We start from the raw sequence: 12,721 nt of genomic DNA, 5'->3' as shown, positions 1-12,721 counted from the left end.
ACTTATACTTGCATAGCTAATAAACTTGTTACTATATTATAAGAGAGTAGTTTAAAAGCCAGTATGTTTTTGCTTGAATGAAGGAAACGGTTTTCATTTATTGAAAGGCCCTCCACTGTGTATGAGTTATTAATGCTGTCATTGTTACATGTCAACCATACAGAAAAGTTAACTGAATGCCAAACATTGTAATGTTTAATGTCTGAAACTCAGCATAGTAGCTAAAAGGTATTAGACATTGTGCAACTAGCTCCTCATATTCTAACTCCAGTACACTACTTTCAGCCACCTAATATTTCTTATATTGTCTCTTCCCTTACAGAACAGTTTCCACAGTTAGTTTCACCCACAGGAAGTCCCCTCAATTACAACCTGAAGCTATTTTAGGCAAGCATTAACCTAAACATTTGAGAATAAATGTTTCAAAAGTAAATGTACATACCATCAGAAAGAATCAATTATTTTTACTAATATAGGCAAAAAACACTCCACATAGCTAATATGGATATAGCCTTAAGCTTTTACTCTGATGTAAAGGTAATGCACACTTGCAGGGACAACTGGCTCGACCCCCCCCCCCCACAGTGTAGACGTAGTTCCAGGTTATACCACTAGGTGGCGGCATTACTTCTAAATCAATCACCAGCTGCTTTTAGGTCTCACTAGGTATTTTTAAAATAAATTAAAGACAAAGGTTGTGACTGTTACTCCTTATTGGACGCAACTTAAAAAGTTTGAGTGGGGAAACCAATTGGAGCAAAACCTACACATTTGCTAATATCAACCAAACCCAGGGGCACAGAAGTTATTTGCAAACAGTAATAGTGCTGCAAGCTACCATACCTGAAGTAACCTGGCTGATTTATTTTCCTGGGCTAGTTCCATCTGGTTTTGTGAGGCCCGCTCTGTTCCCTCCCCTATCCTGCCCCCATTCCCGCCCACCCTGACTCAATTTCCTTTATAGTTAGCCACACCTCCTCCACCCACTTCACTAGCCAATCATACAACTCAACACATCAGCACCTCTTTAAATCCCCACCCCCTTAGTATTCACACTCTTACACCATTCCTATAGACTTTCACCATCCTCTGAACTAACAATCTCATCTGTCTCACACTACTCTAATTACTAATATGCCTACTATTCTTAATATACTTTTTCTCCTTCTCCTTTCAACTACATTACTCTTTCTCTCAGTTCTCACATGCTATCAAAGCACTACTGTTATACACACCAAATCACCCACACTTACTTTATCTCCAAACCACAGCACATCTACCTTTACTCACAGCACATCTACCTTTACTCACATTTCCCCCTCCCTATCTAACTTCACCATTATTGCCACACACAGATTCAAATACTTGCTTACCCTAAACAGCATGTCGACCACAAAAACTAATATCCATACATGGACCCAAGCTCTCCAATAATCAATTTCATATTATCCAACCTGCTACTATTAGGAGACATCCACCCCAACCCAGGTCCTAACAATTCTCCTCAAAATACTTTCAATACCACTACCACCTCTGTGCTCTCTTCCACCTCTCCATCATCCATTACTAATACTATTCCCCAAAAAAGACTCCCCCTCTCACCTATAAATGTTCAAAGTATAATTAAAAAAACACACTTCATGCTTGAATCACTCAACATAACCCAAACATACTTGCCTTGTGTGAAACCTGGTTAAAACCAAGTATTTCTAATTCTGAAATTCTTCCCCCTAGCTACAATATCCTCAGGCATGACAGACTTTCAAAAAGAGGAGGGGGAGTCACAATCATCTATTCTAACTGCCTGTCTGTCTCTTCTGTCTCTTTTCCCATATCTAACTTTCTCCCAGCTGAGATAATTTTAGCTGACTTTAAACTTAGCCATCATAAAAAAAAAAAAAAAAAAAACTTGCCAATGCATCAATTTATATCCCTCCTGGAAATAATGTCCCCATTTTAGAACACTTTATATCCTGGATATCTAAAACTATCCCTTATGAAACGATCATACTAGGATATGTCAATATTGACTGGCTGCAGATAAATAAAGAATCACATTCTACCTCTCTCAACCTGTATGGATTCACACAGCTCATCTCTTCCCCTACCCACCTTCATAAATTTTCATTTACTGGTTCACTTATTGACTGGATACTAGTATCTCACCCCCAACATTAACATAATGCAACCACTCTGCCAGACACATTAGGTGACTGCCTACCTTTACTAGTTCACAGAAACTCTGAACACCTGCATAAAGTACAACAATACAAGCTGACCCGTGATCTATCTGGCTATTCTCCTGACTCACTAAATCACCTCCTCTCTACTATAAACTGGTCCTTTCTCTCTAATCTCACTCTCGATGAAGCAGTCTTACACTTCAACAACACCTTTCTAACCATCCTCAACTTCTTTGCCCCCACTAGGAAAACTTGCATCAAATTCAGATATGCCCCATGGCTAACTAAAACTACCCTTACACTCATGAAGACTAGAGATAAAGCTTGGAAAACTTGGAAAGGCAATAATACCTCTTCCAACCATATCTCTTGCAGGGAGCTAAGAAACAAATCAATCTTGATAAAAAGACCTATTACCAATCCTCACTTAATAATCCTAACTGTAATCCTAAACAATTCTGGAACTCTATCAATAAACTTCTCTCACCTGGTACTCCTACCCCACCCACAACTTATTCTGAAAAGACTCCTCTGGGAATAGCAACCCTCCTTAATAAGTTCTTCATTGAAACCATTGAAAACGTAACTGTAACTAACTTCTCTACCCGCACCTCTTTCAATCCATCTACATCTTCATCCACCTCTGATTCACCTCTCTCACCCTCACTCTCATTCTCACTGTCACCTGTCCCCACCTCTTTTATCACTTTGCTCTTAACTAAACTAAAACCTGGTTCACCCTCAGCTGATAACCTTCCTCCATTATTCCTTAAACATACAGCTACATCTCTAGCTTATCCCATATCTATCCTGAATAATAGATCCATAAAAGAAGGCAAAGTCCCTGAAATTTGGAAGAAATTTTTTGTAGTACCTCTCCATAAAGGAGGAAACTCCACTGAGCCAACCAATTTCCATACTGTCTCCTCTCTCCAAAATACTGGAAAAGTGTATCCATAAGCAAGTACTTATTCATCTGCTACAAGAAAACCTACTCACACCAACTCAATATGGTTTCCACCCCACACATAGCACAGCTACCGCTCTTGTATCCTTTACTAATAACATTGCTCAAGTCAGGGATAATAGCAAAATAGCATCAGCCCTCTTTCTGGACCTGTTGAAAGCATTTGACACTGTATCTCATACCATACTTTACCATAAACTCTCCAACCTAGGCTTCTCAAACTCCACCACCTCCTGGTTCTGTGATTACCTCACTAACAGACACCAGGCTGTTAGATGGAACTCTTCCTACTCCCCCTTTCTAGTAGTTAGGACAGGGATCCCACAAGGATAAATATTGGGCCCTCTCCTCTTCAATGTATTTACCAATGACCTTTTCTCATCCTGCCCCCAATCTAATCTTATTCAGTATGCTGATGACTCTGCTGACAACATAGAAATCCTTCAATCTCTTACACAAAACTCACTCCACTCAGTTGAAGAATGGCTACATTCCAACCAACTCCAGCTAAATGCAAGCAAAACTAAGCTACTATTTTTCCTACCTAAAAATCTGGAACATGCAAAACAGAACTTTTCTGTAACATCCCTTAATGGAACTAAAATTTCTGTTGACACCCAAACAAAACTACTTGGAGCAATAATTGATGATGAACTTAAATTCAACCATCACATTCATAGCTCAATAAAAAAAAAAAAAAAAACCACCAAAAACTAGGTCTGCTTTACAGTCACAAAAACTTTCTTCCCTGTCTGTCCAGGCCATCCCTTGCCCAATCTCTGCTTCTACCATCCCTACTCTATGCTTCACCTATTCTTACCCATATACAGAGTAACCTAATATCCAAACTAGAAACCACATATAACAAAGTAGCCAGATTTGTTGCAAAACAGCCTTACAAATCCCATCACTGCCTCTAATTAAAGGCTTTACATTGGCCTGAATTTTCCAAATTACTGCCTCAATTCCAATTCCTTATAGCCCACAATATACTAAACAATCCTAAATCCTGCCCATCCCTTGCAAATTCTCTGGACACTTTATACTCCACAACGCCCACTAAGAAGTACTAATCAATACTTTCTTGACGTTCATAAGCCAAACAAAACCTTTGGGAAAATACTCTATTTTCACTCAGTTGCAAAAAATTGGAACACACTCCCTTTAGCCCGTGGACTACTTAAAGACAAAAATGCCTTCAAGAAACAACTTAAATCTTTTTTCCTATCAAATTGGATATGTTCATGCCCTAAACTAATACCCAAGAAACATTCAGGGATAACCTAACCTAACTCTATCACTTCTAGCTCTCTCTCTCTTACTACTAACCACACATTTTTTTCATCATATTCCATACTAGTTAGCTCATGTTACACTCAATTTCCATAATCCCCTATTACTGTTCTTTAATTTATTTATTAACTTCCAAAGTTCACATAACCGTATCTGTATATTTACTTACTTCATGCCTAGTACCTTGATTCAGCAATGTATTGACCTTAGTCTTACCATATTCCTGCTTAGTTTCTTGCCATACTACATGAAAATTTCCATATATGTATTGTATTTCTGTCCATTCTATATATTCCTTTATTGCATGTTATGCAATTACTTCAGATATGTATACTTAAAATGTGATCTGTGTTTACCTTTGTTCATACTATTTGTTTATTTAAAACTTTTTTTGGGAGCTTTTCTCCTCGGGTCTCTGCTGAAAAAGGGCTTCTAAGAACCCAGATGACTAACCCGGTTAACAAATGTAAAAATAAATAAATAAATAAAATAAGTTGATCAACATAAAAGAATTTTCTTACTACCATGGAAGGATTTTCATTCTACCTTATATACTTGTTGGTGGAAGGCTAGGCTACTATATACATGAGTTCCAGGAATTCTGACTAGTGAATCAACTTTTAGGAGTGTTTTATTGATGAAGTAGTTATCCAGGGTAGTTGACTTCCCAAAAGGTACTATAATGTATTTCTTGGCATTGAGTTTTAAAAGCCATGGTTTTGGTACGAAACGTTTGTCTTTGTTAGACCTTTCAAAATGATGTTCTCGTCTTGGGGAGATTGAATGGCTTCTTCCAATTTGCAATCATCTGCAAATCTGATCAGCCAGTGTCCTTAGATATTGGTTTTGACCTCTGAGAAGTATATGCCAAAGTGGAGGAGGCTCAGCAGAAAGCCCTGGAGACTCCACTGGTGACTACCCTCTTTATGAAGGTGGCCATGGCCTTATCAATCCTAAACTCTTGGGTCATATCTGTGCAGGAGCTAGCTATCCAGTGTTTTGTAAAGGAGTTTATGCCTAGTTCCATAAGTCTGTTGACAATACCAAAGTGGGGTATTATATCAAATGCTTTAGCCAGATCTAGGTAGGCAGTATACACAGTTTTCTCCTCACTCATTGGCTTATTGACCTTTTCGAAGAAGTCCACCAGGTTCAGTAAGCATGACCTTCCTTGACCAATCCAAACTGGGGTAGAGCCAGTGTCTGGACGTCTCTTATATGCTTGTGGATAATGTCCATGATAATTCTTTCTGTGACTTTCTAAATAAGACTAGTCAGACTAATGAGTCTATAGTTTCCAGGATCTGTTGAATGCCCTCCCTTATGAAAGAGGATGACCATCGCACTCCTACTTCTGATGGCTCAAAGCCTGTTTTATGACTATAAATAAACAGTGTCTACAGGTATCCTGGTAAGTCATATTTTAGACTATTCAAAAAGCATCCTAGGATATTATCGGGGCCTACTGAAGCTATCTTCTTGGCTTTAGTGAGGTCAGCTAGTACAAGCTCCCTGGTTACAGTTGGAGCTGTTTGGTGGAAGGTTACAAAATCATCATGCCCCAAGTAGGTAGCCCGACAACAGAAGGCAGAAGGAGAATATTTTAGGCGTTATAGATTCCTAGTTGACCTGGAGGAAAAAAGGGGGGCAGAAAGACAGATAGACATGTTAGTACAACAGTTACTGATACAAGTGGGGGCAATGGTGTCCAGATGTTGGAAAAAAATGAAAACAAAGTTACTAAACCTAGTAAAAAATAGTGTGAAAGAGGAACAGAATAAGAACAAGCAGAAATATTTACAACGTTTAGAAAAAGTTAAAAGATACAGAAGTTTAGAAAAAGTTAAACAATACAGAAAATATGGACCAGACAACTTATCAGAAAGCAGTTGAAGATGGATGGATGAATATTTAGAAACTGTAAGTGAATGCAAAACAATGGTTTAGCTCAAACTGGTTAATATTATTATGAAAATACTGCAGGAGTATGAAATTATCTCAGTGGTTGAGAAAACAGAAAGTTGAAATATTTGTAAAGGTAAGGAACTCTTATACAGGTAAGTTAGAAGTGGAACGGGAGAGGATCACACAATTTCTGAGACAATAAGATGGGGAATTATAGAGGTTCAAGACACGGGATAATGCTATGGAAATGAAAGCAGTGATGTTTTTACAGGAACTGCACTCCCTAAAAATTGCAGAGCGAGAAGTGGGAGATTCATCTCAGAAGATAATGGAAGACGAAGTAAGAGTGGCATTGAAAAAGCAGGCTAGCAGAAAGTGGTCAGGGCTGGGCTGGACTGGACAGCATACCCACTGAGGTACACAGGTTGGGCAGAGAAACTGTAATTATGATTTGGCATAGGCTATTTACTGCCATATTAAAGGGTTTGATAGTCCCAGCCATCCAAAGACAAACAGTTGTAAAAGACATACTAAAAGAGATCAAGGATTCCACAGACAAGACTTCATATTGGCCAATTTCTGTGCTTAACCTTGATTACTACGTCTTTATAATGACAAAGAAGTTAGCAAAGATGTTGGGTAGAATCAAAGCTGGATCAGTGTGCGCTTGTGCACTGTAGACTAACATTTCACACAGTAATAGAACGTTACTGATAACGAGGTAAGCTAAGCAGCAGAAAGGTCCCTTGATGATAGGTTTACATGCAAAAACAGTCTCTTGTCAGGTCAGCTGTAGATTTCTGCAGCACATAATGAAGAGTTTTGAGTTTCCAGACAAGTGAAAAGTCAGAGTTGGATACTCAGAGTGTTAGTTATGAAGGGGCTATAGGCTATATAATAATAGCAATCAGAAATGAATGAAGAGTTTTATCTGAAAAGAGGTGCTAAACAGGGCTGTCCCCTTTCCTCATTGCTACTTGATTTATATAGAGAGCATTCTGCAATTATGATAAGGGAGTTAACAATTAGAGGATACAAGTGGTTTAAAAAATGCAGTCTTTGCAGATAATGTTATTCTATTTATAACAGGCTCCAGGGTACCTAAAATATTTGGCATTTAAAGCAATGTAGCAAAATATTACATTATAAACCTAGGGATTTAGACAGTGAAATATATATTTATATATATATTTATATTAAATAGTGAAGACAATGTTGGAAGAAAAGATAAAGATACTAAAGAAAATAAGGCAATGAAAAATTATGTTTATGGATATGGATGGTACGGTACGTGTGGTGGAAATGTTCCTGGTCCTTCTTGTAGTGTACACTGGACAAGCACATTTTATGAAACATGATCAAAGTTTATGGGCTCAGATAACTAAGTAATTAAAGGCACTTTTTGGAGGGGGGGTGGAGACAGAGAGAGAGACCTTTGACATATTGGGAGGTCATAGCACTCACTTAAGAATTAGGACTGTATATGCCAGAACCAGAGAGATATTATTAGATTGCTCAGGAAAGGCTAGCATATCTATTGCAGAAGAAGGAATATGTCCTAAAATGGTAGCAAATGGTAGGAAGGCAACTAGGAAATCAGGAGGATGACAGTGGAATGGATTTTTGAACCCAAAGTAGAAACAAAAAACAATAATAACTTCACTGAATGATATGTAAATAATTCAATTTTGGAAGTTAAAAAAAAAAAAAAAAAAACAGAAAATATGGGGCCAACTCTGGGAGGCTGCACAAATAGTTTTAATACTGGAGATGACAAATGGCAAAGGCAGGAAGAGAGTTAAAAAATAACCCATATATTGGGAACAAAAATCTGTACTGAGGACAAATATTACAATGCGAGAAGATAAAAGTGAAGTTTAGCATCAAAAACATCAACTAACATATGAAGCATTAAGGATGGAGTACAGGCAAAGATTTAATGAAATGAAAGAAGGTAGGGAAAGATCTAAACTTGTAAATTTTATGACTGAGTCAAGGACAGAATTTTCCATTACTTGGGAAGGTGGTAAATGGGACTACAAGAAATTGGCCAGTATCTGTAAAGGAAGCATAGAGAGGTCAGAGACAATTGGAGCATGATATTAGGAATTAAGACAGTAAAAGAGCAATAGAAGGAAATATAGACCCAGTATGCTACAACTACAACAGTATGCTTCTAGGATAAGGAAATTGGGGGGGGGGGGGTTGCATGGAAGTTTTTCTGCCGACACTTTTATACTCCTAGTAGACAGCAAATAATATGTTCCCAAACAGACAGAGTATGTTGGAGATGTAGCACAACGGAAAGTGGAATTTGAAAATATATTTTTGGTCATGTAATAAATTGACAGTCTTCAAAGATATTCTAAAGACAGATTTGATATAGATTTGGGGCCCAGAAATTCATCTGAAGAGAGTAGTAATGTTCATGAGCTGGCATGGAAGTTTAAACATTAGTCAGACATTACTTTCCTTATTAATGATTGTAGTGAATAACAGCACAACAGATGAGGTGCCTGAGATGATGGAAAGGATTGAAAAAAATAGAAGCAAACCCAGCACAGGAACAATTAAGACCATCTGAAAATGTGGGACTTGCGAAATAGATTCAGAAGAAGATGAGAAAAGGAAAAAGACACAGAAGTGTAAATGAGCTAGCGAATGAGTGACATAATCATTAAGCTGCACATGATAGATAAACCGACATAAAAAGGAAAAGTCATGGAGTTTTAATAGTTAGAAGATGCTCTGCTGAATAGACACAGTTTTAAACAATAACTGGAATGTATGATCAGTCTAAATGTAATTTGAAAGTTATGTACCTATTATATTTAAGGATAAAATAAAATGTAAATATGATTCTGAATAAAATATATACTTATTTGTATGTACGATTCTATAATGAATTTCTTAGCAAATCACTTGGTCAACATCCAAAACATGTACCATGATATGTTGATCATTCATTACATTGTATGAACCCCCCCCCCCACAAAAAAAAAAAAAAAAAAAAAAAAAAAAACAGAGAGGCATTTAGTACATTGAAAAATGAAAACACATTTTCTTTTCTGAAGGTCTACAAATGACCTAACCACATTCACCTCAAATTTGTCTAAATAGTATTATGGGAAGGTCATTTTTTTCAAATGAAAGGAAACTTTAGGGTTATGGGCAGGGGCAGTGTTAAAGATAGTGCATATTGCTATGGTGGGCAGGGGGGGGGGGGCCTTTGCTTAAAGTACCATGCCATACATTGACATTCTGCTCTCTAAGTAACCATCAAAATTGCCCTTTCATTTTCAATTAGGCTTCTGCCTTAGTAGTCATTACCATATCTATCCCCAGTTTAATTTTATTTGCTAATTCTACTGCTGATAAAACCCCTGGCTCTTCAATAACCTCTCACTGTATCGTACATTGCGTACTTATTTCTTCTTAAACAGAGAATTTTTCTCTCTCTCTTCTCCTCTGGCCTTCTCTGTCCATTATGTCTGCCCTAATGACTTCCTTACATCTTTCCCACGAAGTCTGAATTAACACTCGCTCCCTTGGGAGATTTCTATTAAACACATCCTATCACTATCTTTACTAACTTGCCTCTTCTTTTTAGTAGAATTTCACTTAAAAATAAGCTCCTCACCAATTCCTATATTTAAGACTAGTCTCCTGTATACAAGTTAGCACTGCTACTGGGGCATGAGTTCATACATCATAGATTAGTGGGTTGAGTATCCTAGATTTATGAATATCCTGTGCAAAAATATAGTATAATCAGCTACCCTGTGTACTGATATTCATACTAAAGGTAGTAACGGTTTCATTCTGATCATCTTCCTGCCATATGTCACCCCAGCTGTGTAGACACATACACCTCTTCACACACATTTGACTGTTTTGATGGTATTCCTTCCTCCAGTCCATTACAGTCTTTCTTTCTTTTCATACATGGTTGGATTAACCCCCCCCCCCAGATATTAACAAATCACAAGAATTGTCATGGCTTACCATTTCCTGCCATTTCCCCAAAATTTGTATAAAAAAACCCTACCATCATTATTTGGAACACAGATGTTGCCAATCGGCCAATCCTCCCCACTGATGCTTCCCTCCCATGCTAACAGCTTAACACTATCACTAACTACCACAGATTTTGTAACTGCACACGGCATTTTATAAATTGTTATGACTGCTTTCTTCCCTCCTCCTGGTTTGTGATCCCCAAAAATCAGCTGGAACTCCCTTGACCTAAATTTTGCAATTTCCTTTACCATTAGCTTAGTTTCTTGCAGACATACAATGACCTTTCTCTACTCTGATATGATGAGATGTTGTAGCACATCTAATTGGGTGAGAATAATTGTCTACATTCCATGACATAAGTTTCACACTTTCCCTCCCTGAGCTGAACCCTGACGGCTCCCAAGTCTTGCTGCTTCAGCCCCCCCCCAATCCTTGTATCTATGCTGCAGCAATCCCCCCCTTCCAACTTATCTCTTGTTTTTCTCATGCTACACAATGTTTATCTACCTGCACTGCAGACAGAGAGGTAAGTTCCACATGTTTCTCCTATAGGTTTACACTTCTTTCTACAGCTTTAAAGTGTTGGTATGGTATATCTCTTACGGCCTTCTCTCACAAGTCTGTTTAACTCTGTACTTTGTCTCATCTAATTGTTCCACTATTACAAGTGGAGCCTAACATTTAGCCAAAATGTTTTTATTTTCTGCTGAGGGAACCCAAACCAAGAGTTGATGTCAAGCTTTGAATTCCCTAGTTCCTGCATTTCTGTTATAAAACCACATGTGTACTCTGGGATATTTTCATACACTCCCACACAGTAGGGATCCCCACACTTATGTAAGTTGGTATAGTAATCTATGACAATTTTTAACTGGGGTTTTCTCTTTTTCCCAAGTTTCTCTGTCACTTCATTACAGTCCACAGGGGTGTCTACTATAAAATAAATGAAAAAGATTGAAACCTGTTAAGGCTTGTGATAGTTCTCGAATAGGAAATAGGAGATATGACATTAACTGGTCACAGTTTTTACCATCCTCCTCAATAACTTTTTTTCAGCAGTGATTCTAATGTTCAATTAAAATACTCCACCAATGTTTTTAATAGTTTGACTGTAAAGAATTGGAAAACATAATGCATATTTCCTTAGGTAGTCATACTCTGGAAAATATAAAGGCTAACTCCTCTGATCTAAATTTAACTTTTGCCTTATACAGGGGGATAAGCCTCAGATTACTTAGTTGCATAGTTTAAATTAACAAACATGTCTCAAATCTCATTGCTGAATTTTACCAATGACCCGAGAATGTAATTCATTGAAATGGTTCCTTTGGGTAAACAATGAAAACAATTGATAATTAAAGACTGGGTAAACTGCTGTCTTCTCCCATTCATGGCAGGAACCACATAAGTTACTGGTTTCTTTCATTATTCCTGGGCTGTAAAGTTTTGCTAGGATCTATGCTCTAGCCTTGTTTATTTGTAAGTGTCTTCTGGTACATGATGATTTATTTATCTTCATTTGAGAGCTATGTGATACCACTACTATGCTAATGTCACATAGCTTTAACTCTCATTCCCTAAGGACTCAGTGTCATGCCTTAATTCCCTTTCTTATGAGTTGGAACTTATCCACGTCTGGACTGTCAGTAACAGGTCCAAACTCAATGCTTCTAAAATGGCAGCAACTATGTGTTCATGCTACCTTGAGCAATACCTCCCTTACAGTTTTGACATCTGATATTCAATATTCTGGCAATAAACTGAATTCTGTGTCTAAAGTACATGATCTGGGGAAATTCTTGACAGCTGGGTAATTAAGGACCATATTTGAGCAGCTGTCAATTCATCTCATTTCCATGTCTGGAATATCTCTTTAATCAAGCACTTTATTCCTCTCAATGACCTTCCTATTGTGGTCACCACTCTTATTTCTTCATGCCTGGAGTATTGTAATTCCTTGTTTTCAAGTCTTCTTGATTGGAGCTCTAATGTTTTCAACTTACTGTGCCTATTACTTTGTGTTCCCAGATATCATCATATTACAACAGTTTTGTACACCTTCAATTGGGTTCCAGTTAGATATTATATCAGGGTCTATATTACTAGACCAAAATCAGAAATGAGAATGTATGTACATCGACACATAAAGGTCGATGTACATAAAGAGCAAAACATGTAAAGAGCGAAAACCGGAATGCCGAACGTGTTTCTTAGCCAGCAGCGCAGTGGTGGGGATAAGGAAATATATACTTTTCCCCACTATAGTGTGGTCTCGGAGTTGGTATATTTAAGTAGGGGGGCTTGCCCCCTGGAAAAGCAAAATAATGTAGTTTTTTATTTGGAATTTTACTTA

At 37.6% G+C, this 12,721-nt stretch overlaps 1 protein-coding gene across 2 annotated transcripts in view; it reads right to left on the bottom strand.

Annotated features, from left to right (window-relative positions):
- Positions 1-12,721, bottom strand: part of LOC122790299 (cadherin-24-like) — a 2,600,514-nt gene that overhangs the window by 1,974,107 nt on the left and 613,686 nt on the right. The window lies entirely within an intron of this gene.

Source organism: Protopterus annectens, chromosome 16.part0, assembly GCF_019279795.1.
Source record: "Protopterus annectens isolate FY-2018-M chromosome 16.part0, PAN1.0, whole genome shotgun sequence".
Classification (NCBI taxonomy): Eukaryota; Metazoa; Chordata; order Ceratodontiformes; family Protopteridae; genus Protopterus; species Protopterus annectens.
The sequence above is the reverse complement of the archived record's forward strand: the minus strand, read 5'-3'. Positions and strand labels throughout refer to the sequence as shown.